Here is a 24155-nt window from a genome sequence, read left to right on the forward strand (position 1 = left end):
GCAGGTCACAATCCACCTGCACCCATGGGTACCAGGGATACATCAGAACATACAGCAGAAGCCTAAGCAGCAAAAAATGTACAATCATATACATACCATCATATCATACATCACAATGTACCAGAGTTACTACAATCACTGTACTTCCATATATACATCCCAAAAATGAAATCTAGGGACAATTCCCACAAAAATCTAACTGGCCTAAAAAAAACCTACCCTTCGCAGAGGGCAGATAAACAACTCTAAATCAGCGGGGCTTTTCTCGCTCTCTTATCAGAGGCTCCTGAAAAGTTTGTAAAATTTAGGGGTGAGACACCTCTCAGTAAGGGAAATAAACTAATACCAGTGTGTGGCAACATGAGTATTCCGTGTTCTACATATACCATACATATCATATTTAGTACTGTATATCAAATATGGGAAAACATATGTATATCAAAACATGGCAAAATATACTGTATTTTTATAAACATTTCTCATCTCATATCATAATAATAACATAAAACAATCCTGGTAGGTTAGCTGGCTGTTGTCATGTATTACCCCCACATAACTGGGTTGTGTGGCCCGAAGGCGGGACCTGACAATGGTTGGCTGACCATTGTCAAGTCAATAGTCTAGTCTGTAGGTCCGATGGGTCTACCCAAACTGGTCTATACACCAGGGGCGATAACAGCACACTTCTTGAAAATAACCACATCGACCATCCAATCTCACACCACTCCGTACAGCGGTGTTAACACAGATACCATGATCACGAAGACCATGGACACATAGCAACGATACTGTGCAAGTGCTAGCCTAAATCAAGCCAACCAGGTTCTGATATCATATACATATACTAAAACCGTGATACATAGATATCCCATATCAGTTATTTTCACATCAATCATAACATTTTGCATACATATATATATATATATATATATACGTGTATTATGAAAATCATCGGCCTGTACGCTGGTATTACACATTTTATCATAGCACGGTTCGGACGCCGGAAAATCATATAGTTCGGCCTGTACGCTGGCAAATCACATAGCTCGACCCGTACGACGGCAAATCACATGGCATAGCCCGTACGCTGGCAAATCTCATCCACATAGCATGGCCCGTACGCTGGCAAACATATCCACATAGCACAGCCCGTACGCCGACAGATCATATATATATATATATATAAATATCTCGGCCCGTACACCGGTTTTCCACCATAAAGACTCATATCATCCACGTCCCCAGAAAACAGTATTTCTCAACATTTTATACTCATGCCACATAATCGGATTTTCACATATTCAATCATACGATCATTTTTACAGTATTTTGCAAATATAAAACATATATATAAATATATATACCTTTTCCGCAAATCAGATTCTATATAAATATATACATACATTTTCTCAGAACAAAACTAATTTAGTTTATCCCCTTACTCGATTCCTGAAAAGCCCCTAAGAAAATCTTCCCAGCACTCGCAGGGTTCCCAACTCAACACCTTGAAAATGGAAATTCCCAGTATTAAAGTTCAGTATTTCTAAGCATACAATACTTTCCTCAACTATCAAAAAACTCAAATATTGAATAGAAATTTTTTACCCAAAAGCATTCAAGTTTAACACTTGAGGGGTTCCCTGACCAATACCCTGAAACTAAAAACCCTCAATATTAAACTTAAGTATTTTCATGCGCACAACATTTCTTATAACTAGCGCAAGACCAAATATGGCTTAAAAAGCCTTACCTAAACTCTGGGATGATTTCTAACTAGCTTTCTCCCACGATTCGCTCCAGAACATTTGGAGAGAACTCTGCCAGGAGCGTCGTGATGACTTCGGATTGTCGATACGACGTATATTTAGCCCAAAAATGATGTGAGAGAGAGAGAAAGAGAGAACTGAAGGCGAGAGAGAGAGAAAAGAGTTAGCTTCTTAAAGAAGCTTAAACCCGGATTTTTGTATATATTAAACAGGGGATTTCGTCGACGAGCCCGTTCTTCGTCGACGAGTCCTTCACAAATTTCGTCGACAAGACCCTATATTCGTCGACGAAATTCAGGCTGCCATAGAACCCCTCTTGGTATTGTCTCGTCGACGAAGCCCTGTGTTCGTCGACGAATTCTCTTAAGCCTTCGTCGATGAAATCCTGTGTTTGTCGATGAAGCTTGGTAGCTTCCCTTCTTTCCTAACTTCCATTTCCCTTTTCTTTTATTGTTTAAAGACCATTTTTATTCAAGTTGTTACAGTGATTCCCTAGGGTTGTATTATTTTTGGGTATGAGATAGTATTGTGTATATGTGTATGTTGACACTCTGAGTATTGTATTTTGGATGATATAAATATATTGTCTTCCGATGTTAGGTTATAGAAATAAAATAACTTTTTATCGGGTACCCAATGCGGGTCAGATTGTATGAATGATTGTAGGATTGTTGACGTGACCGATTTATGGATGTTGTTTATGAAGTGTGAAAATTCATTTATTATTGGAAAAAAAAATTATACGAAAATCGAGGCATCACATCACCACCACACGGTGAAATATGGCATAATATAGTCCAAGCATTAAAATGGGCGACATGGCCTCATATGGACCGTCTGATATGTGTTTCTTTGGACAGTTGGATTGTTGTCATGTAGCAATCCTTGTCACTTTTCCCGAGCCACTTAGAAGTTGTCACGTGTTAGAGTGACATCATCCTCTGGAAAAAGATGAAAAAAATTTAATAAAAATAAAAAAGTGGGATACTGGTCACCATCCGTACGGTACACATATCACAATCTCTGTCACGACCTTTTCATTTTTTCCCATATTTTTTTTATATTAATAATATTAATAGCACGTTTCCCATATTCCAGTTCAGCAGGTCACAATCTACCTTGACCCGTGGGTACCAGGGATATATCAAAACATACAGCAGAAGCCCTAGCAGTAGAAAACATACAATAATGTACATCTCAATACCATATATTACAATATACCAGAGTTGCTATAGTCCACAGTATTTCCATATATACATCCCAAAATAAATCTAGGGACATTTCCAACAAAACTAACTGTCCCTACAAAACTTACCCTTCAAAAAGGGCAGATACACAACACTAGTTCAGCGAGGTTTTTCCCGCTCTCCTATCTGGGGCTCCTGAAAAGTCAATAAGATTTAGGGGTGAGACACCTTTCAATAAGGGAAATAAACTAATACTAGTGTGTGGCAACATGAGTATTCTATGTTCTACATATACCATACATACATATTAAGTACTGTTTCGCCAACTCTGGAAAACATATATATATATATATCAACACATGGCAGAACATACTGCATTTTCATAAACATATCTCATCTCATATAGTGATAATAACATAAAAACCATCCTGATCGGTTAGCTGACTGTTGTCATATATTACCCCCACATGATTGGGTTGTGTGGCCCGAAAGCGGGACCTGACAATGGTAGGCCGACCACTGCCAAGTCAAATAGTAGTCTGTAGGTCCGATGGGTCTGCCAGACCTGGTCCGTATGCCAGGGGCGATCACAACACATTTCTTAAATAACCACATCGACCATCCAATCTCACACCACTTCGTACAACGACGTTAACACAAATATCATGATCACGAAGACCATCGACACATAGCAACAGTACCGTGCGAGTGCTAACCTAGACCAAGCCAATCAGGTTCTAATATTATATACATATACTAAAATCGTGATACATGGATATCTCATATCATTAATTTTCAAATTAATCATATCATTTTGCATATATTCATATATCATGAAAATCATCGGTCCGTACGCCAGTATTACACATTTTATCATAGCTCGGCCTATACGTCGGCAACTCATAGCACAGCCCGTACGCTGGCAAATCACAGTCACATAGTACGGCCCGAACGCCGACAAATCATAGCACAGCCCGTACGTAGGCAAATCACATCCACATAGCACGGCCCGTACGCCGGCAAAATCATATAAAATCTCGACCCATACGCCGGTTTTCCATTATAAAAATCCATATCACTACATTCCCAGAAAATAGTATTTCACAACATTTTTACTCATGCCACACAAATGGATTTTCACATATTCAACATACGATCATTTTCACAGTATTTTGCGAATATAAATCATATATATAAATATATTTATTTTTCCTGAAACCAGATGCTATATATATATATACATGCATTTTCTCAAAACGAAACTAGCTTAATTTATCCCTTTACCTGACTACTGAAAAACCCATAAGAAAATCTTCCCCGCACCCGCAGGGTTCCCGACTCAACACCCTGAAAATGAAAACTCTCAGTATTAAAATTCAGTATTTTCGTACGTACAACATTTTCTATAACTGCCACAAAGTCAAATTTTGCTTAAAAAGTCTTACCTCAACTCAAGGATGATTTTTAATTCGTTTTCCCAACGATCCACTCCGGTAAACTCGTAGAGAACTTCACCAGGAGTGTCGTGGTAGCTTCAAATCTTCGATTCGGCAAGAAACGAGCCCAAAATCAAAAAGAGAGAGAGAGAGAGAGAGAGAGAGAGAGAGAGAGAGAGAGAGAGAGAAAACTGAAGAGGAGAGAGAGAGAAAGAGAGGGAAAACTTAGCTTCTCAAAATTCGGATTTTCATATTTATAGAACAGGGGATTTCGTCGATGAGACACGACACCTCGTTGACGAGTCCTTCATTAAATTTGTCGACGAGACCTTGTATTCGTCGACGAAATTCAGGCTGCCTTAGAACCTCTCTCGATATTTTTTCGTTGACGAAACCCTGTGTTCATCAACGAATTTTCTTTTGCACTCGTCGATGAGTACTGGCCATTTCCTTAAAATTATGGTTATCCCCCAAAATACAATGTCGTCGACGAAGTTTACGACCTCGTTCTGTTTCTAGTTTCCATTTCCCTTCCTTTTATTATTTAAGTCTCATTATTATTCGGGTCATTACAATCTCAGTCGTCAGATTTGTGTTTTCTTTGAATGGTTAGAATGCTGCCACATCAATAATCTTTGTTATTTGTTGAGAGTCAATCAAGAAATGACACGTGTTAGGATCACGTCATGTTGACGTCACCTTTGTTGAAGAATTTTTTTTTAAAAAAAGGGGAAGGAATCTAGTGATGCCACGCTGACGTCACCCTGCTACAGTAAATTTAAAAAATTAAATTAAATTTGTCACGTATCACCACTCGTGGTTGGCACATGGCCCGCACTTCCTGAATCAATTGACCTAATTTAGACCAAATTGGTCTGTTTCATCCAAACTATTTTATTTATTTATTTAATTTAAATTTAATTAGTTTTCTAATTGAAAAAATAATAAAAAATCCTAAAAATTGGGAATTTTTTTTGGAAAATTAGGACAAATTGGAGACAAATCACGAAAAATATTTTTATGGTAAAAAAATAGAAAAAAATATATTTTTGGGTTGTTTCATGCTGGAAAAAGAAAAAAGAAATAGTCTTTAAAAATCTTAGAAAATTTAGAAAAATGTTGAAAATTTTCAGAAAATTGTTACACAAATTTTGAAAAAAAGGGGAATGTTTTTAAAGATTCTTTTTTCTTATAATTTGACATTTTTCCCTTGCTTTTTCTTGCGTATGTGTCCCTATGATTTATAAAAAGGGCAATGAGGTATTTTAAACCTTACCTGTATTAGCTCTGGAGGGGGGGGGGGGGTGGGGGTGAGTGGGTTTATCTAACAAAATCTCTTCATTTGGGGGTCTTATAAGATATTCCTAAATCACACTGAGGTGTGTTAATTTTGTTTATTTATTTATTTATTTGTTTGTTTGTTTATTTTAAAAGGAGTTAATTAAATGTTGTTAAATTTAATTTGAGAATAATTCATAATTAATTAAATACCGTTCGTCAAATGGGCGTGTAGGGGGTGTGAATACATTCCTCTCACATAACTGAACTCTCGATCCCAATTCTGGTAAAAACAGACCGAAACTACTAATTCCTTAATTGACTTAAGATTAGTTTAGAGACCAATCAAATTAGTAATTAGGTGTTCTGACCGCACTTAGGTAAATAATAGGTCAGTGACGACTTCATCAAATTTTCAATATGATTATTTTCTTGTTATCTGGGGTCCTTCTCCAGGACGTTGCGATACATTTTATCTTTAAGTTTTATTATATTTTCTCCCTTTAGGTTTCAACACCTAGTTCTCTTATACTAGTTTATTTTATCCACTTTCTTCCATTTTTTAATTCAAATATCTAATACTAAGGCTTTATATTACGTGGTTAAACTTTCACTTTGAATAACTTTACAATCTTTGCATGATAAAAGATCTATCATCTTAATTTAAAAAAAATATATATATTTGACTTTTATTTTGTTCACTTTTAAAGGTTATTAAGTATTCTTCACTCTTCTTAAAGTAAGTATTCATTATATTAAAATCATATAACATATCGAAGTCTAAAATTATCTTCCCGAGCTCATTTTTGTCTTCATACCTATCTCCCATTCAGTATGATAATATATATTTTTTAATCTTTTAAAAAAGAAAGAAAAAAAATTACATTTGCATATAAGTTTATATTCTTTTGTAAAGCTCTTTTAGCCGATAACTTAAGAAGATTTGTTACTCAATTAGAAGGATAATATGTTCCAACTTGAAAGTCAAAAACTTAAATTATAAAAAAGATATCTTCAAGTACACTTGACACATTATGCCTTTCTCAAAATTTTAATTGCTAAGAACCATCAGGTCACACATAATTTATTCAATGACTTGTAGTTATAGCGAGGAGAACATTTCAACCTACCACACATCCTGTCATACACAAATTTAACCACCAACCCTTGATTTTAAAATTCAACTAAGGAGGCTTTTTATTCTCCTCTCCTGCTGCTGTTGGAGCTAAATTGGAAATCAACAACTTAAAATCTTGCAGGAACTAGCGGCCTCTGCTTTTTTAGGGCTCTTCAATTATCCAAATGTGTTTATATACACAATCTTACACCCTTTACTCTCTAGCAATAGTATATAGTACCAATAATCAAACTAACTTAGCCTCAGAAGGACCCATAAAGGTCACAAAAGTACATGGCAAAGCAGAGTTATACATTTAGTATACGTACTTCGTGGTGTACATAAGATTACATCTGCATACCTTATCAAAAGAAAAAAAAAAAAAGGAAAAAGTAAAAATACATATCACTGAAATTTCCAAGGCAGGCATTGAAGCTTGAAAGGGCAATCCGACTCCGCCAAGGTACTACTGCAACTTTCTCCATCGCAGCACTTGCACACCATCCCAAGACCCCCCAAGACCCTCCAATACCCTGTTTCAGCATAACGTTACATATTCATAAATATATATATATATATATACATATATATATATATAGAGAGAGAGAGAGAGAGAGAGAGAGAGAGCGATTGAAATCTTACTGTGCTCAAGTGAGAGTTGCAGGATTGGCCTTGCACGTGCAGGTGCTGGGTGCTGAGACAGGACAGCCACCGTGATCAAGAACAGAACAAAGAGCCCACCTGGTGACTTTGATTTCCCCATTATTGCTAATTTCAGTTCCCACCAGTGTCTCCCGCTTGGCAGAGATTCTCAGATTTGGTTTTCAAGAGAGAAGGGAAAGGGAAATAGCTGCGTGGAGGGGCATTTCTGATGAAAATATGATAAGGGGTGAATTTGATCGCATCATGTCAGCCACTCTGTTCCTGTCTGTGTCTCTCTATTTTGCTGTGGTGTTAGAATTTTAGAATTCTAGAAACGAGGGAAGGGGTTCTGGTCTTCCTCATCTTCTAGAAATGGACAAAAGGCAGCCGACTTGCCACGCGTTTCTATCTTCTTCCAGACTATTATTGGGCCTTGGCCTGGGCCAGGGGAGGGAGCCTTCCTAGTAGTTTTAGTCTTTGTTGTGGGCCCTCGTGGCAATTGATTTTTAGCTTGTTTCTTCGGCCTTTTTGACATATTTTTCTCAAAAATTTGAATTCCTTTGGAGGATTTGAACTTCAATAATATTTTATTTTTATTTTTATTTTTATTTTTATTTTCTATTTCTTTTTGCAAATGGGTATATACAGGTGCCCTCTTTAGGATTGTGTTTGATGTGGAGCAAACAAAAAGAAGGAAGAGGGAAAAAAAAGAGGAAGTTATTTTCCTATTATTCGATAAATAAAATATGATTTATACTTAATTTGAATGGTGGGTTAATTTTTTTTTAATAAAAATTGATCTAAAATTAATTTTACAAGTATCTTTACACGAGTGATTTTACTTTTTTAAAGTGTTATTTACTTCAATTCTAACACCCTTATAATTTTTTAAAAATCACCTCTCTCTTGTGTTTCGGGTTGTATTTAAAATAAAAAATAAAATATAAAAAGAAGGGCAGAAAAATATGAAAGGTAGTGAAATGAATTTTTTCCCCCTAAATTGAATAAATAAAAGTAAACCAAAAGTGGTTATTAAGTTGAAAGAACATCTCTTTTCATTTGTTTTCTTCATTTTCAAAGATTTTGATTCTAAAAAGGAGAAAAAATAATCTTTCACTCTATTTTTTTAGTAGATTTTTTTTTTGTTTTTGGATAAAGACCTAAAAAAGGCTACGCTACATAAACCTTTAACCGAAAGTTGTCTTAAGAGGAGCTAATTTTTCCAAGGCATTTGTATGGGTTACATTCATAGAGCACATGTTGAAAAATTATATCTATTTAATTTTTGATCAAATGACGAATATTTAGCAAGTCTTTTGAGGTATGACGATTCCTATGGGTTCTTGACTCGAGATTTAGTGCATTCCACGAATCTAATTTTACTAAACCTTTCTTGAACCATTTTACCAACTCAAATTCATGCACTTAGTCCATGTGTTACTATCACTGCCTTTGCTACCCATTTTAGATTTTATTCTTATTAAACATTGAAAACTCCACACACCATTCAATAATATCATTACAATCTATACCTCCAAAACTAGTTGGCCTTGGGTTCCTCTAGAGATTGGTAAGGAATAAGTCGAGCTACCTAATTTGCTTCAAAAGCTTACCTTAAGAAGCAACCATGATGAATGCTTTAGGGGGTCTTGACAGACTTTGGAGAATCCTTCAATATTAAAGTAAGAGGAGACTTTTTAAGATATTATCTATAGGAGAGGGCGTGAGTAGTCATCTACTAACTACCTTGAGGAAGAAGAAATCTCCCTTTCCCCACGAGAGGCCACGTGATTGGACATGTGTGCGTTATTCTTTCATGTGTTTAGTCTAGAGGGTTGGCACCCCCAACCAACTATTAATGATATTATCGTGCTTCTTGTAATAGGGAATAACTCGTTGTTCTAGTACGTTACATTGAGTGAAACCTTCCTAGACATGCGTAGTTAATTTGGCGTACGTGCCCTCACTATATTGTCTAGAATCTATGATCTAGTAGTTGATTTGACTTGCCCACCTTTTGGGGGCACTCTTAATCATGTGATTAGCAAGTGACCAACCTAACCGGCCTCCTTGGGAGGCATTCATGTCACGCCTCATCAACACAGAGATCATTTGATCTACCTGTACCCCTTAAATTAATTTTATGCTTAGCACACAGCTGAGCTAACTTGCCAAGATTTGGAGCTTACCATATTTACCTTGCACCAATCTCTTCAAGCATAAATCCATCTAATTAAGTGAAGATCCGAATGTTGGGTCAACGGAAATAAGGTACATTATACAAAGAAAGAAATCTCCATGATTTGAGAATAAGCAGATATTATCAAATATTCCTTCAATTATTTTAGAGTCGCAATTTTTCCAACAGCTACCTCTCCTCTCCTTCCCATCTGTCCAGTACTCTCCATGATATGGTTCTAATATCAGCATCTGCAAGAATTTTTTAAAAGATCATTATTTAATGAGATATTCCTTTCAAATCACACTAATTTTACTTTTGGTCGATGTCAAAGAAGGCGGCTCATATCATCGACTCGAAGAAAGGAATTTTCCCCGCCCGTTTTCTTTATTTTCCCTTTTTGTTTTCTTTTCCTCCAACCAATCCAATCCCACAGCAAATATTTGAAAATTTCATCTCAAGTTATCGCACAGAAAAGCTTGCCTGAGATGTGATTCCATTTTGCAAGATCTGGTTTGAGCAGCCATCCAAACAGTATTTGCTAATATAAAAGCATGTGGTCAATATTATATATGTATGGCCATTAATTTACTACAGAATCGCTCTTGATCTATCTTATTGATTGGAAACCTCTTCCATTTTAAATTACCTAATGACCTAATGAGACATGTTCCAAAGTCATCCTATCCCAATCCTAGCTAGCTAGGAGCTATCCTCATTTATTATTATCTTATTGATGACCAACGAGCCTTTCAGACCTTCTAGTGCAGCACCAAATTTACGGATTAACGTCCTCCGCCCCCAGGCTTACAACTCTTGCTACACACCAAGGTAACAAGTGACCATGTATATTTTATACATATACAAAAACATATAGCTAGTGTTTGGGAACGTGAAATTTTTATCTTGAATTTTAATTTGTATTTGTTTAAACGCAATTTATTAGCATTTTGTATTGTGTTTTGTTTATTTACACGAATCTGAATTTAAATTCTGAAAAAATTTCATACTCTCTAAACGCAGGGAACTTAGGAGAGTAGGAGCAGTGGGTTTAAATTGACCCTTACATCATTTATATGAGTTATATCCGTGTTTCGTACATATTACGCAGGGAACTCTCTTTATACACTTTTAAATATATTTTATTTTATGTAAATATTAATTGAATAATAAAGCTAATATAGTGTAAAAATATTAGGCATTCATGATTCACCAATAACTACTAATAATAATAGGCAAACATTTTATAAATACAATTAATCCTTTGTTAGAAATTGATTTTTTTAACATTTTAAAATATTTATATATAAATTTTAAATTGAACATAGAAAAGTTGCTAAACCATATTTTGCCAAGCAACTTAGAATGCAATTGAAAGTAAATATTAGAAATATAGAAAAAGAACTCAATGAAATCATAGAAATGGACAATAAAATTATAAGGATTAGTTATTTATGATATACCCTAAAATATCTTTACTCAAAAGGAGGAACGATTTCGATTACACTATTAAACCTCCTTTCATAACAAACATACAAACCTTAATGCATAATATATATATATTAATGAGAAGGAATAGTTACAAAACAATACTTCAATCCTCCACATAAATGCCAATAAAACCTTTGTAACCCGCACCAACACAATAATGACCATCAATGTCAAATTTGTAGTGATCCAAAATTTTTTATAAAAAAAAAGTTTAAAAAATTAAATTTAAAAACTTTTAAAATTAAATTTATATTAAATTAAAATTAAAATTTAAAAGAAATAAATAAATAAATTATTATTAATTAAATAATATAATATAATAATATTATAATATTATAATAAAATATTTTATATATGTTAACTTATCCCAAAAGGATAGATCCTTTAGGAAGCTTTTTTTTTTTTCTTTTCTTTCTCTCTGCGAACAAAGAGCTCCGTTTCCCCTCTCTCCCACTCTCCTCCATTTCATTTTTGATATTCGGCCGATCAGAAATCTGAAAATATTGTTGGGCTCTACTCGCCGCCACCGACATTTCTACTGGAGCGAATCTGTCGTAAAAGCGGCGTAGGCATATCTTTTGGGGTAAGGTCAAATCTCAAACTTACTTCAATTTCTCTTAAACTATAAGCCTCATTAACGAACGAAAATTGTTAGGAGACTCGTGAGGAGATTCTCTACAATCTAACCGGAGTGAGTTTTTCAATTGGAGCTCCGGGGTACCAATCCTAAATCGAGGGTAAGTTTGATAATTTAGGCTTTTATTATGCTATTTAGACTACTCAGAAAAACCTAGGGGAATTTTATGGAAAGTTACTCTAGGGATTGTGACAAATAATATGGTGAAATTTAAATTTCAGGGTTTCATGGGTTTTTGAACACCTGGGACGAAGGTCGGGGTGTTATCGAGTTTTTTCAAGAAACAAGTAAGGGGATTAAGTTAATTAAGTAATTTTATGAAATTTGAATCAATTTAATTATTATGTTTATATATATTCATTTGGGAATTTAAAGGTTATTTTGAAAACCAACCGTTCAAAATGGATTTTACAAACTTAAGATATATGGTAGGGTATTTTTGAATAAAGTGAATGATAGAAAACTTGTTTGTTTATATGGATATATTAAAACATGGAAAATCGTGAGGTAGATGATTTAATTGGTATGGATTATTGTATATCTGAATTTGGGATTTTGAAATATTGAATTGTTTGAGAAATACTAGAAATACTTGTGAAAATACTGGAATTGTTTATGAAATGTAGGTGTTTGAACTAACAGCCAGTGGCTGGGTATTATTTGATTGGCCAAGCGCTGAGATTATTATTTGACGGTCGAGGGCCAAGTTTTAATTGATGACTATATGCCGGATTATATTTTGTGGTTGGGGGCCAGGTGTTTGGAATAACAGGAAATATATGTGAATTAATGTTTCAAATGGTGATTTATATTATCTAAATTGCATGATATGCTTTAGGAACCCATGGGACCAGTGTAATGTGAGCACGGTACCATTGCTAGTTAGACCATGTGCACCCACACTGTCTAGATAGAAGTGTAGGAGATCCAGTCGACTGCCTGCGTGAGGTTGAAGTAAGGGTGTCGGACTTGCAGCTTTACTGTGGATGCCTGCAGATGTGTTTGCAGAGGATGTTTTTTTTTTTTTACTTTGTTTGGGCTGACCACCCAGGCTTAGTCCAGCCTTTGAGCTGCACAACCTGTGTTATGAGGGAAGTAAATGGCGTGTTTGTCACAGGGAGTGTTTTATATGCATATATGTTAATTTATGTGAATACGAATAATTTATAAAATAATTTCGAGAGCTTACCGAGAAAGACGAGTGCCCTAGTAGCAGTAATGGTATTATAGCAGAGGGAAACTACTTGTATGAGCAGGTAATCTTCCCTATCCTTGGCTAATTGTGTGCGTGAGTGTAAAATAAGAATGTTTTCAAAAATGTGTTTATCTACTTAGTGAACTGGTTATTTTCTGTACACTAAATGCATGCTGGTCACACACTGACATTAACTTAGTCTTTCTCTTACTGAACTGTGCGTCACCCCTACTTTACAAACTGTCTTTTCAGGAAATCCTAAAGATCGAGTCTAGCGGGCTAAAAGTATAAATTTATGTAGGTAGTGTGTAGATAGAGATTTTATTTTTGTTTAGTTTGTAGGATGTAATTATGTGAAAATGGATATATTTGTGTATAAAGATAGTTAGAACTCTGGTAATGTAATTTGAGGATTTTCTATTTTATTCCCGCTGCGTATATGTGTTTTATATATGATGAACAATGCATTAGGTATACAGACGTCACTAAAGAAGCACTCCCGGCCCACGTGGCGGGTCGGGGTCGTTACAAGATTGATGAAGGATTAACCTCCACTACTCTAAAAAGGGGGCTTGGAGAGGAGGTAAACATCTCACTCATGTCTACTTCTTTCTACTGTTATAATTCAAAGTCTATCATTAGTCTCTTACTTAAGCATCAGAGTGATCCCTCAAAGTACACCTTAGGTCCTCCAGTCATTCATACTTGATCTTTTTCAGGTGGTCATGATGGGAGAACGATTCCAAAAGATCTTTCAATTTTTAGGCAATAACAGATGACGCCGTCAGTGGGAAATATTTTGACAGGTTTTTCTGATCCTTGACCATTACTACATCACACAATTCGAAGTCAGAACCTGCAATGAGTGACCAATCACCCCCAATCCATGCATTCTGCACCAGTTGACAATTCCAGCATGACGAGAAGTGAATTCCTTGCACTTCATAAAAGGATGGTGGACACGTTCACTATGATCCTATAGTAGAAAAAGGATCATAAGGAACCTGCTCCTCATCCTAACCGAGTAGAACCCAAGTCAAATGGAAAAGCTGCAATTGCACCAAAAGTCAGTGATAGGGCTTCTGATCCAGCAAAATAGTAAGATGATGCAAATAGTGTGACGACCCGATTTTCTACCATTTTTTCCCCATACAATAATAAACAATAATATTCCATCATTTACCACATATCCCTTATACCATATATCAACATGACCCGACTCGAAATAAGATACCGGGTGATCAGTCCATGTCATAAAAGTATACCAAACAGCGGAAGTCAATATATATACCATCCCAAATACAAATACCAAAGTTCTATACATCCATACATCCATAAATCCATATACATCCACAAAATACTCTGAGGGTCATACGAAACACATCCCCAACTCAAAAGCACTTACCCTAACTACTAGGGTACTATGGTCTCCTCTCCCTCGGTATTCTCTCTGCTTGTCTATCTTGATTTCCTGAAATGTTTAAATTTTGGGTGAGACATCTCTCAGTAAAATGGAATAAATTATTCGCAATGTGTGGCAACATGAGTTTTATTATTTCATAACATATTCATTTCAATGATTATCAACTGGGAAAAATATACAGATATGTACTCATAATCACATATATATATAACATAGTTTCATAAGCTTTCATATCGTTTCTCATAATCATATACTAGCTCATATTCTCATAGGTTTTCATATCATTTCTCATGTTCATATTCTAGTTCGTGAGTATCCTCCAGCATATATGTAGAGACCCGGTGAATTATATTAATTAAATAATAGGGGGAGGAGAGGAAAAGGAAATTGTAATTTGGAATTCCATAGGGTCTCATCGACGAACGCAGCATGTTCGTCGAAGAACACGCTTAATGGGATCGTCGACGGGGACATGCGTCTCGTCAACGAGAAGTTACCGAGCGGCTATTTTCAACTCTAAATTTCGTTGACGAGAAATAAGCGTTCGTCAACGAACTCCCTTCGTGGCCTCGTCGACAAGGTGACATGTCTCGTCGACGAGTGCAGGTATATAAATAGCCTAAACTCAATTTTCTATGTAGAAATAACGCGAACAACTTGGGTCCGTTTTTTGCCGGATCGACGATCTGAAACCACAACGCTACTCCTGGGGAAGTTCTCTTCAAGTCTGCTGGAACAGATCGTTGGTAGGGCTAACTTGGACTCCATCCCAAGTTCGGGATAAGACTTTTTATTGAGTATTTGACTTTCGTACAATTGTAGAAAATGTAGCATTGGAAGAAATACTAAAGTTTTGTTCGGGGCAATGTTGTTTTCAGGGTGTTGAGCAAGGAACCCAGCGGGTGCAGGACTAGTTATTTTATGGGCTTTCCAATAGTCAGGTAAGGAAGTAAACTAAAGCAATAATTTTTCCATGAAAGTTATTAATAATTAATAGCTAAATAATTTTCAGAAAGCATGTATTATGTATGAGTATATTTGAGAAAATATATATATTTGAAAAAATACTGCTGTTACACATGAATATGTTTTTAGTGTAAAATGTCAGAAAATGTAATTCTAGAACAAATTTCATGTTTTATTCAGTTTGTGTGGCATGAATATTATTTCACGTATATTGTATTATATTAAGTTAGATTTACAAAAAAAACATGTTTACAGTTATTTTCAGGAATAACATGATAATATAGGAAATTATGATTTCAAAATATATAATAAACAGTACATATTCTCAGTTCAATATCTATGATAAGTTTGGCGCAAGGCCATGATTGATAACCGACGTAAGGCCGCAGTTATGTATATTATCCAGCGCAAGGCCGCAGTTATGTATGTTATTCGGCGCAAGACCGTGATTATTTATGCTATGACAGAATTCAGAAAAATGCTATCAATCTATTTATATTAAAACAATATATGATTATGTACTATATGGTATCAAAACCTCGATGATAGTTCACATCAGTTTTTAGGAGCATGGTACCGTAACTATACAGTTCAGTTCAGTTCAGACTTGTGCTAACTACGCCTACTAGTAGAGGGGGTGGGAGATGGATAGTGATGTGACTTTTAGTGTAGAGTTGTAGACGTCTATCTGACAGTCCGGACTAGGCTGTGGCGAGCTCATCGTACTTACAAACATTTTTGACTCAACCTTGATCGGCCAGCCATTGTTGGGTCCCACCTTCGGGCTGCACAACCCGTTATGGGGGGTAATATATGACATCAACTAGCTATTCATCCTGGGTAAATTTTGAAATTACTATTTATAGCAGACGATTTTATGAACAGTGAGATACAGTATGATTTAGTATAACTATGGAACTGTATATTTATTCATTTATGATATTAGCAGTATTTTCATACATGTGTGTATACTGTATATTTATTATAGCACGCAAATATTCATGTTGTCACACGACTGTATTTAGTTTATTCCCCTTACTGAGAAGTGTCTCACTCCATCTTAAACCATTTTAGAGAACCCAGAAAGACCAGCGGACCGAGCCTTACGTCGTTGAGGAAGTTGTTCTATCCTACTTGAGGGGTGAGTTTTTGAACTAGGGTCAGTAGGGTTTTGATGTAAGATCCTAGTTTTATCTTTTGATGTTTTTGGGAAAAATATGGTGGATTGTAAGTAACTTTGCTATTGTATTCTATGGTTGGGTGAATGAAATTTATATTTACTGCTGCTTAGGTGTCCGCTGTGTATGACAGGTGTGTCCCCGTTACCCACGAGTTCGGGTCGACTTTGCTATGTCATTAGTTATTGGTATCATGACATTTAATGTGGTTGATTATGTAGTAAATTAAGTAGGTCATTATAGTTTGGTATCAGAGTCTATAATGGTAGGTTCTGTAGACTCTACAATGCAGCGGTAACAATACCAGAGTATAGGATAAGAGAATTTGAGGTTTGGTTTATAGTCTAGATGCAGGACTTTCGTGATGGTTTGTGTGTCTTTCTTGGGGTAAAGATTTCAGGAAAACCATGGTAATATATTGTCAAGTTGGGTATTCAGGTTGCAGGATTGAACCTTAAAAAATTGATCATGAATGATAAATCAGTTAATGATATAATATACTAGTTAAATGATATGTTATGGTAATAGGGTCTTACGATAAGTTTATTGTTTTTTCAGGATGGACCCTGGAGGGTAGTAGCGTCCACGCAAGTGGTAATGAGGGTGCTGGGCCCTCGGGTGCTGCGGGTGGCGATTCAGACACAGTATTGCGTAGCGTTGGTCAGCAAGTTATGACTGAAATTGTTAGGAACTCCAAAGAGTAAGGTGGTCCGTCTGCAGGTCACAGTAGTTCGATTGAGAAGTTTATTAAGATGAATCCTCCGCTTTCTCAGGAGGAACTGATCCTGCAGTCGCTGAAACTGGATGCAGGAGATTGAAAAAATGTTTGCAGTGCTACAGTGTACTGAGGAGCAGAGGGTGTTGTTCGCTACGTATAAACTGATTGGAGAGTCCGAAAGATGGTGGACGGTAGTGAAACTCCTGAAGCAGCAGAGGACAGTGCCTATGGAGACGACATGGAATCGGTTTAAGAAAGAATTTTCGATAGATATTTTCCAACTTCGTCCAGAGAAGCCAAGATAGAGGAGTTCCCGAATCTGAAGTAGGGACCATGGACACATAGCAACGGTACCGTGCAAGTACTAACCTAAACCAAACCAACCAGATTCTAATACCATATAACATATATTGAAACTGTGATACATGAATATTTCATATCATTAATTTTCAAATCAATCATATCATTTTGCATATATACGTATATCATGAAAATCATCAGCCCGTACGTCGGTATTTCACATTTTATCATAGCTCGGACCGTACGCCGGCAAATCATATACATAACTCAGCCCGTACGCTGACAAATCATATCCATAGCTCGGCCCATACGCCAGCAAATCATATACATAGCTTAGCCCGTACGTTGGTAAATCATATCCATAGCTCGGCCCGTACGCCGGCAAATCATATACATAACTCAGCCCGTACGCTGGCAAATTATTTTCATAGCTCGGCCCATACGTCGGCAAACATATAAAAATCTCGGCTCGTACGCTAGTTTTCCATTATAAAAATCCGTATCATTAACACATTCCCAAAACAGTATTTCATATTAATTTCTACTCATGCCACACTAAATAGGTTTTTCGTATATTTAACATATCATCACTTTCAACAGCATTTTCCCAAATATAAATCATATATAAATATATTTATTTTCCTGAAATCAAATGCTATAACAATATACATATTTTTCATAAAATACTAGCTTAGTTTATCCCCTTACCTGATTTTTGAAAAGCTCCTAAGAAAATTTGTCCTACACCCGTAGGGTTCTCTACTCAACACCCTGAAAACAACATTCTCCAGAACTAAAGTTCAGTATTTCTACGCGTATAACACTTTCTACAACTTCCAAATAACCAAATACTGAGTAGAAAGTCTTACCCTGAATTTGGGATGATTTCCAACTCAGCCCCACCAACGATCCGCTCTGGCAGATTTGTCGAGAACTTTCCCAAGAGCATCTTGGTGGCTTCAAATCGTTGAATCGGTGAAAATTGGCCGAAACTGAAGAGAGAAGGAGAGAGAACCGAATGGGTAAGAGAGAGGGAAGTTCTGCGTAGAAAAATGACTAAAAATTACGTTTAATCCCTATTTATATTGCGGGATTCGTCGACGAGTCGTGTAGAAAGTTCGTCGACGAACTTCAACCCTCGTCGACGAATTTTAGGATTCCCAAAATTCTCTCTCGGTATTTTCTCGTCGACGAATCCTATCCTCGTCGACGAGTCCCTTGTGTTCGTCGACGAGAAGTTGAAAAATTCCTTTTATACCCTCGTCGACGAGAGTCCCTTCTGTTTCCGGTTTCCATTCCCCTTTCTTTTTGTTATTTAAATAACATTATTCTTCAGGTCGTTACACATATAACCAAACAAACCACACTCATTTGATAATCTAAAATCATGATTTTTCAAATACATACAGTTTAAAACAAGTCAAGGCACGACCATCCTTATAACATAGTATAAATCAACATATACGTTCGGTTTTCAACAAAACCAAGGATGCAGCCCGTCGCCCACCCCCCCCCTTTTCGCAAAACTGTAATCATGAAAAAACTCATAGTTTTCCCCGTTAGATCCCCCCCAAATGAGTAGCCAAAACACACACAAAGAACCGTGGACCACAGTTCCACCAAGTCCGATTTCAAAAATAACCGATATAAACACAATCCCCCTCACCTTTTCCCCAGATAGCAAATCTCGAACTCTAAGGCCCCTAAACAGTGAACCGAATTCCAAAACCTACAGTTAACAGTATAGAAAACACTCACAAGATTGTTTCCTACAAAACTACTGAATTAGAACTGAAAATCGAGTCTTACCTTGATTTTACGCCAAAACTCGAAAATCTCCGAAACGAGATTTCGATCCGTAAGTTTTGTAGAGAATCCTTCCACGATCCTTGTGGTAACCTCAGATTAACGATTCTCGCAACGAACGACAAAGAAATCTAGAGAGAGGAAGTGTAGGGAGAGTTCTAGAGAGAGAAAGAAAGAAGATTTTTAGTTTTCTTAGCTGAGAAGTAAAGAGAACTTCTATTTACAACCCTTTGACTTGGGCGTCCTCGCCAACGAAATGGTGTCCTCGTCGACAAGGTCAGATAGACAGCTCGTTGACGAGACGATGGATTTGTCGACGAATCCTGATATCACTAGTTTCCTGAAATCTCTCAGCTTCTCCTCATCGACGAGACTTACATGGACGTCTTCAACGAATCCTGACTTCGTCGACGAAATCTGCCAAATTCTCAATTTGCCCCTCTTATTTATTTAAACTCATATATCACGGTTCGGGTTCTTACACCCATGGCATCATACCGGTACAACTGGTGGATCCACATGCTTCGATGATCAGCCGGTAAGGCTCACGCCCTCGGATATAGAGTCAAACACTCTTTCAGTACCTAGAACAATTCGGAACCCAGTTTCTATTGCATTTCAACAAAACACAATCATACATGCTCATATAACCAAACAAACCAAACTCATTTGGTAATCTAAAATCATGATTTTCCAAACATATACAGTTTAAACAAGTCAACGCACGGCCATCCCTATAACACAATATATATCACAATATATTTACGATTTTCCAATAAAACCAGTGATGCAGCCCAATGCCCCCTTTTCCCCAAAACTATAACATGAAAAACTCATAATTTTACCCGTTAGATTTCCCTAAATAAGTAACCAAAACACACATAGGACCGTGAATCACAGTTCTACCGAGTCCGATTTCGAAAATAACCGACATAAACAGAATCCCCTTACCTTTCTCCAAACGGCCAATCCTGAACTCTATGGTCCCTAAACAGCGAATCGAGTTCTCAAAACCTATAAAACACAGTACAAAATATATTCACAATTCTTTCCTCTACATAACTACTAGATCAGAATTGAAATCTGAGTCTTACCTTGATTTTATGCCAAAACCCGAAAATGCCCGAAACGAAGATTCGATCTTCAAATTTTGTAGAAAATCCTTCCCTAATCCTCGTGGTAACGTCGAATCAACGATTCCAGCAACATACGGAAGAAATCTAGAGAGAGAGTGTGTTCTTCGAGTTCCTAGAGAGATAGAGAGAGGATATTTGATTTCTTAACTGAGAAGTAATGGAAACAGATATTTATAACCTTTTGACTCGGCCAACCTCGTCGACGAAATGGCGTCTTCGTCGATGAGCCAAAGTAGACTGTTCGTATGGTGGCCTCGTCGACGAGCTTGAGATTCCCAATTTTCCAAAACCTCTCGGCTTCTCCTCGTCGACGAGCACCTGAAATTCGTCGCCGAGTAGTAACGGGCCTTCGTCGACGAACTCTGGCTTCGTCGACGAAGCCTACTCAATTACCATTTTACCCTTCTCTTTATTAATTTATTCTCAAATATCACGGTTCGGATTCTTACAACCTCCTCTCCTTACAAAAATTTCGTCTTTGAAATTTGCAATCTCTTATTCACAAACTCATTCACATTACCAAACACACACACTCGACTCTAGAAGGAACCGGCGACTACTACAACGCAGCCCCGTCACAATATATACATACCCTCCATTATGGCGGAGGAATATAATGGTTACATACATAAACCGTCTCAGGAGTTCACAATACACACACTCCCCAAGACTAACCACCTATTCCAATACAAAGTAGGGAAATACACATACATACTCAGAACAATTATGGATACTTCCGGCGTATCTCTGCTTCCATTTCCCAAGAAACTTCCTCAACCTCATGATTCCGCCATAATACCTTCACTAACGGTATATCCTTAGTACGTAGCTTCTGAACTTTACGGTCCAGAATCTGAACAGGTATTTCCTCGTATGTTAAAGTATCCCCAATCTCCCTCAATCTCCAAGTCCTCGTAACTAACAACATGTGATGGATCTAACACGTACCTCCTCAACATGGATACGTGAAACACATCATTGATCCTCGAGAGTGTTGGGGGTAGTGCAATCTTGTAGGCTACCGGATCCACTCACTCAAGAACCTCGAATGGTCCGATATATATCGGGCTCAGCATGTCCTTCTTTCCGAATCTCATCACCCCTTTCATCGGAGCAATCCTTAGAAATACTTTACCCCCCACTTCGAATTCCAACTCACGGCGGCGAATATCTACATAACTCTTTTGCCGACTCTGAGCCGATTTAATCCTATCCCGGATCAAACCCACCTTCTCAGACACCTACTGCACAAGTTCAGGTCCTAATACCTAACGTTCACTAACCTCATCCTAATACAGAGGAGATCGACACCTCCGACCATACAGAGCCTCGAACGGTGACATCCTGATACTAGTCTGGAAGTTATTGTTATTGGCGAACTCTACCAGTGGCATAAACTGTAACCAGCTACAACCGAAGTCTAACACACAAGCCCATAACATATCCTCCAAGATCTGTATTGTCTTCTCTGATTGTCCATCAGTCTGGGGGTGGAACGTTGTACTGAAAGTAAGTTTCGTCCCCAGTGCTTCCTGCAAGCATGTCCAGAATCGAGAAGTAAACCTTGGATCTCTATCTGACACAAAGGACATCGGTACTCCGTGCATTTTAACTATCTCATGCATATACAATATTGTTAGCCTATTCAAAGGATAGCTAACCTTCATTGGTAAAAAGTGAGCAGATTTCGTCAACCTGTCCACGATTACCCAGATAGCATTATACCCGTGAAGTGCTGTCGGCAATCCGACCACAAAATCCATAGAAATATGCTCCAATTTCCACTCCGGAATAGCTAAGGGCTAAAACAGCCCTACCGGCCTTTGATGTTCAGCTTTCACCTGCTGACACATCAGACACTGCCCCACGAACTGAGCAATCTGCCTTTTTATACCACTCCACCAGAACGTCTCGCGCAAATCCCGATACATCTTTGTGCTACCAGGATGTATCGTATACAAAGAACGATGTGCTTCCTCTAGAATCGTCATTCTGATTTCGTCGTCATTCGGAACACATAACCTAGTCCCAAACCTCAACACACCTCCCTCTGAAATGTTAAAATCTGCAACCAACCCTTGTCGTACTTTCTCTACAATCTTAACTAACTCCGTGTCACTAGCCTGCACAACTTTAATACGCTCAAACAAAGTCAGCTGGATCACCAAACTAGCAATAAAAGCCCAATGATCTCTGACTACCAACTCAATGTCAAGGCTTTCCAAATCCTGTTTGAAATGATGCTGAGCTACAACTGTAGATAATGTCACATGCTCTAACTTCCGACTCAACACATCAGCCACCACATTGACTTTCCCTTGGTGATAACTGATGGTGCAATCATAGTCCTTGATCAACTCAAACCACCGTCTCTACCTCATATTCAACTCCCTTTGCGTGAAAAAGTACCTAAGGCTTTTGTGATCAATGAAAATCTCGCATTGAACACCATACAAGTAGTGTCGCCAGATCTTCAATGCATATACAACAGCAGCTAACTCCAGATCATGCGTAGGGTAATTCTTCTCATAGTCCTTCAGTTGTCAAGAAGCATACGCTATTACCTTACCCTGTTGCATAAGCACACATCCCAAACCCTTCAGAGACGCGTCGTTATAGATCACAAAACTGTCATCCCCCGAAAGAATGGACAAAATCGGAGTGGTAACCAATCACTGTTTCAGCTCCTTGAAACATTGCTCGCAATCATCGGTCTAATCAAACTTCACCCCCTTCCTAGTCAATCGTGTCAGAGGCCCAGACAATTTAGCAAATCTCTCCACGAACCGATGATAATAACCCGCCAGTCCTAGAAAACTTCGAACCTCCTACACACTCTTCGGTCTCACCCAGCCGATCACAGCTTCAATCTTACTAGGATCAACTGAGATACCGCCTTCAGATACCACATGGCCTAAAAACGAGACCTGATTCAACCAGAATAAACTCTTCTTCAGTTTAGCATATAACTTCTTCTCCCGCAGAATTTGTAATACTAACCTCACATGGTTTTTATGCTCTTCCGAACTCCTCGAGTATACCATAATGTCGTCGATGAACACCACTACGAACTGATCCAAGTACTCATGGAAAACCTTGTTCATCATATCCATGGACACTGCCGGAGCATTCGTCAACCCAAAAGGCATGACTAAGAACTCATAGTGGTCATATTTGGTTCGGAAAGCAATCTTTGCAACATCCTCATATCTGACCCTCACCCGATGATACCCTAACCGTAGGTCAATCTTCAAAAAGACCTGCGTCCCCTGTAGCTGGTCAAAGAGATCATCGATTTGAGGCAACGAGTAATGATTCTTCACAGTCACCTTGTTGATCTCATGGTAATCAATGCACATACGCATCGACCCGTCCTTCTTCTTCACAAACAAAACTGGAGCTCCCCAGGGCGAAACACTAGGCGGATAAAGCCCTTGTCCAGTAATTCCTGCAACTGCTCCTTCAACTCCTAAAGTTCTGTTGGAGCCATCCAGTACGGAGCCTTAAAGATCGGGGTCTTGTCAAGCAGCAACTCTATCACAAACTCTAGCTCACAATCCGAAGGTAAACCAGGTAAATCTTCTGGAAACACATCCGAAAACTCGCTAACCACTCGAATATCTTCGAGCCTCAACTCATCCCGTGGTGGTTCCCTCACGCAAGCCAGGTACCCCTGACACCCGTCCAAGAGTACCATTCT

The 24155-nt window shown here is 37.6% G+C and overlaps 1 long non-coding RNA gene across 1 annotated transcript; it reads right to left on the bottom strand.

Annotated features, from left to right (window-relative positions):
- Positions 1 to 6920: 6920 nt before the first annotated feature.
- On the bottom strand, positions 6921 to 7838 carry LOC131166024 (uncharacterized). The gene is made up of 2 exons (XR_009139716.1): positions 7427 to 7838; positions 6921 to 7317 (listed from the first exon to the last, which is right to left on the bottom strand). It is a non-coding gene; the product is annotated as an uncharacterized LOC131166024 (long non-coding RNA).
- Between the last annotated feature and the right edge of the window lie 16317 nt (positions 7839 to 24155).

The sequence above is a fragment of the Malania oleifera genome, chromosome 10 (genome assembly GCF_029873635.1).
Source record: "Malania oleifera isolate guangnan ecotype guangnan chromosome 10, ASM2987363v1, whole genome shotgun sequence".
NCBI lineage: Eukaryota > Viridiplantae > Streptophyta > Magnoliopsida > Santalales > Ximeniaceae > Malania > Malania oleifera.